General features: G+C 38.4%; 1 protein-coding gene across 1 annotated transcript in view; it reads right to left on the bottom strand.

Moving 5' to 3' along the window:
• LOC106688468 (zinc finger Y-chromosomal protein-like) overlaps nucleotides 1–4574 on the bottom strand; it is a 63462-nt gene that overhangs the window by 50275 nt on the left and 8613 nt on the right. The window lies entirely within an intron of this gene.

A 4574-nucleotide genomic window follows, 5' to 3' on the forward strand; every position in this document is an offset into this window, starting at 1 on the left:
AGCTATTGCATCATATCCCAGACCGGCTACGATAAGGGACCTACGACGTTTCCTTGGTATGTTTAAATTTTACCATCGTTGCATACCCAGAGCGGCAGATTTGAGCTCTTGGCAATTTATCGAGCCATTAAGCATTTCATCCATTACCTGGACGGGTGACATTGTGAGATATGGACGGACCACAAACCGTTGGAATAGCTTTTCATCAAAAGCCGGAGACAGCGACACCCATGCAGATTCGTCTGGTTAATTTCATTAGCCAGTTTACGACCGACATTCGCCACGTACCCGGGAAAGAGAACACCGTCGCCGATGCACTTTCGGGGGTCGAGGATATTGAATTCACTGACGATTATGTACATATAGCGGCAGAACAACAGAAGGATCCAAAAATTACAGAGCTACAGAAAAACAACCGTCTCTCAGCTTCAATGGATCAAACCTCCCGGTACTGTAACGTCAGTCCTCTGTGAGACCTCCACCTTTCAGGCGCGGCCATACATTCCTAAGTCTATGCGAGAAGAAATCTTCCACCGCCTACATGGACTCAGCCACCCTGGTATTCGAGCCTCAAGACGGCTTGTAACACAGGGATTTTTCTGGCCTGGCATGAATGCCGATGTCTCGAGATGGGCTCGGTGTTGTATTGTCTGTCAGACATCGAAAGTGATCCAGCACACAGTAACCCCTCAAGGTACCTTCGCTCCCAGCTCCAGGTGAACACATTCACGTTGACCTCATGGGACCATTGCCAAACTCCGACGGAATGCTGTACTGTCTGACGATCATTGACCGATTTACCCGTTGGCCTGAGGTGTGCCCTCTGGAGGAGATAACAACTACCAAGGTAGCATCAGCGATTGTGGGTACATGGATCTCCCGCTATGGTACGCCAGCAAGGATAACCACTGACCAAGGGCGCCAGTTCGAGTCAGATCTTTTCATAAATCTGACTCACAGATCTTTTCATAAACGTCAGAGGACTACAGCATACTATCCTCAGTCCAACGGATGCGTGGAGCGGTGGCACAGGCCCTCAAAGCATCCCTCATGTCTACACTGAACGCATCGGGATGGACAAGTTCGTTACCAACAGTCCTTTTAGGACTCCGATCGGCAGTGAGAGAGCACCTGGGAGCCAGCGCTGCGGAAATGGTATTTAGGCAGCCTGACACCTCCCAGGTGAGTTCTTCGAGGCATCAGCACGTCGGAAGGACTCCGAATCGACACTGAAGACCTTACGGGAGGCCATGAAGAATCTCCGCCCGGCGCCTTACCGCAGCAGTACGTCCAAGACTTTTGTGCATCGAGACTTAAAGGACTGCACCCACGTATTTCTAAGGGACGACTCCGTTACGGTACCGCTCACTCCACCGTACTCTGGACCATACAGAGTAATCTCACGGAAGGAGAAAACATTTAAGATAGAGCTACCATCAGGTCCATAAACGATTTCGATGGATCGACTGAAAGTTGCACATCTTCTTTCCGGCGCAAACACAACGCAGGTCGAAAGAAACGCCGACGCGGCTCAGTCTAGTCCTACGCCCGCTTCAGGATCTGCTAACCCTTCTAATGACCTCGAAACAGAACAGGATCAACCAAAACCAACGTATCACACCCGCTCTGGACGTGCAGTAAAGCCGACTGTTAGGTTCTGCGCCACCGTCATTGGGGGTAGTGATGTGGTGGCAAGATTAACGTCTTCAGTGGCAATAGTTGACGGTTACAAAGAGAGTGTTTGAAATGGGTTTGCCACTGTCGAAATTATTATCAACATTTTTATTTCTTTAGTATATTTCTTTTAAATCTATTTTTAATTATAATTCATTTAAAGTTTCATTATTTTACATTTGTTTTAGTGGCAAACCCATTTGAAAACCTCTCGCCATATGAACAACTAGAATTAATTAATTATGAAGAACTTGTGTTGTTATCTGAAAAAACTGAACGTTATGTTAATAATAATTATGAATGTTTTGTTATATAAGTCAAGTGTAAATATTGTTGTATTGACAAATAAAGAACGTAACTAAAGAGTCATCTTTATCGTTACACTGGAACACGCACTAAAAACTGAAAACTTATCAAAGTATAGACATTTTTTTTTTTAAAAAATTAGGATTAAGATCTAAAGAAAAATGAGTTAAACTTCTGAAATCAACAAAGTTAAAAAAAGAAAGAATAAAATTGATTTAATAATTAAAGACATCTATCAACGTTATAATTAACACTTTAAAAAAGAAATGTGAAAAAGAAAAGAAAAGAAATTATGAAAGTAATATTTCTAAGATATTAATTTATTTTTTTTTGGACAAAATAACAATTTTGATAGTCAAATATTCATATCAATATAAACATAAATTGAATTAAAACTATTGGATAAAACTATCTATATTTTTTTAACATTCTTAAATTGTAGTACATGCCTTTTAAACAATAAAATTTGTGTCAAGTTTTGCTATTTCAAATTCTTTAATTTTGCACCCCAATGGTTTATAAAAGTAAGGTTTTACAGAACAATAGACTGCTTGATGCATTGATTGTAGATCAGGTAAAGTGTTTTGTTATTACCTACGAGTTTTACGAGGCTATACAGAATTTCCGGCCAAGTGAAGAGTGTTTTCGCTCATGATCAAACGAGTGAACCACAGCAAGTTTTTCATACCCTTCAAAAAACAATAATGCAATGACCTTCATTTATCTGGCTTTTATAGGCTTGATTTATATTCACAATGGAGACATTGAAGGGGCTTCTCACCAGTATGACGGGCCATAATGTGTTGTCATATATGACCTTTTTCAATTGGCTTATCTTCACAATGAATTGTCATATTCAAGTCATTATATGTGATTTTAATTGAGAAATATTTACTGTTCTATAGCCACAATGGTGGCATTGATAAAGCTTCTTACCAGTATGTAGGATCATTATGTGTTCATTTAAAGTACTGAGTTGAACTCAGTACACTGAATTAAACCCCACATTGAGGTCATTGATGGGCCTTCTCACCAATGTGCCAGGCCATTATGTGTTGTTTTTATCACCTTTTTTAACTGATTTATATTCACAATGAAGACAGTGATGAGGCTTCTCACGAGCATGACACGACATTATGTGTTTTCTTGAATCACCTTTTTGAACTGATTTATATTTACAATGAGGACACTTACGAGGTTTCTAACGAGCATGTTGGAACATTATGTGTTGATTTAAATGATCTTTTTTAACTGATTTATATTCACCTTGAGGACAATTATGAGGCTTCTCACCATTGTGCCAAGCCATTATGTGTTGTTTTAAATTACCTTTTTGAACTGATTTATATTCACGATGAGGACATTGATGTAGCTTATCACCATTGTGCCAGGTCATTATGTGTTGATGTAAATCATCATTTTTAACAGATTTATATTCACAATGAGGACATTGATGAGGCTTCTCACGAGCATGTCGGGCCATTATGTGTTATTACATATTACCTATTTGAATTGATTTATATTCACAATGTGGACATTGAAGAGCATTCTCACCATTGTGCCAAGCCATTATGTGTTGATAAATCACCTTTTCTAACTCATTTATATTCACAATGATGACATTGATGAGGCTCCTCTCTAATATGTCGGGCCATTATGTGTTGATTTAAATGATCTTTTTTTACAGATTTATATTCACAATGAGGACATTGATGAGGCTTCTCACGAGCATGTCGGGCCATTATGTGTTGTTGTAAATAACTTTCTCCAACTGATTTATATTCACAATGAGGACATTTATGAGGCTTCTTACCAGTATGTGTGGACATTATGTGTTATTACATATTACCTATTTGAATTGATTTATATTCACAATGTGGACATTGAAGAGCATTCTCACCATTGTGCCAAGCCATTATGTGTTGATATAATCACCTTTTCTATCTGATTTATATTCACAATGAAATTGAATAGCATTCTCACCATTGTGCCAGATCATTATGTGTTGATTTAAATCACCTTTTCTAACTGATTTATATTCACAATGATGACATTGATGAGGCTCCTCTCTAATATGTCGGGTCATTATGTGTTGATTTAAATGATCTTTTCTAACAGATTTATATTCACAATGTGGACATTGATGAGGCTTCTCACGAGCATGTCGGGCCATTATGTGTTGATTTAAATAATATTTCTAACTTATTTATATTCACCTTGAGGACAATGATGAGGCTTCTCACCATTGTGCCAGGCCATTATGTGTTGATTTAAATCACCTTTTCTAACTGATTTATATTCACAATGATGGCATTGATGAGGCTCCTCTCTAATATTTCGGGCCATTATGTGTTGATTTAAATGATCTTTTCCAACAGATTTATATTCACCTCGAGGTCAACGATGAGGCTTCTCACTATTGAGCCAGACCATTATGTGTTGATTTAAATGATCTTTTCTAACAGATTTATATTCACAATGTGCACATTGATGAGGCTTCTCACTAGTATGTCGGGCCATTATGTGTTGATTTAAATGATATTTCTAACTTATTTATATTCACAATGAGGAAATTTATGAGGCTTCTTATCAGT

Source organism: Halyomorpha halys, unplaced genomic scaffold, assembly GCF_000696795.3.
Source record: "Halyomorpha halys isolate HHAL.00 unplaced genomic scaffold, Hhal_1.1 Scaffold1134.1, whole genome shotgun sequence".
NCBI classification, from domain to species: Eukaryota; Metazoa; Arthropoda; class Insecta; order Hemiptera; family Pentatomidae; genus Halyomorpha; species Halyomorpha halys.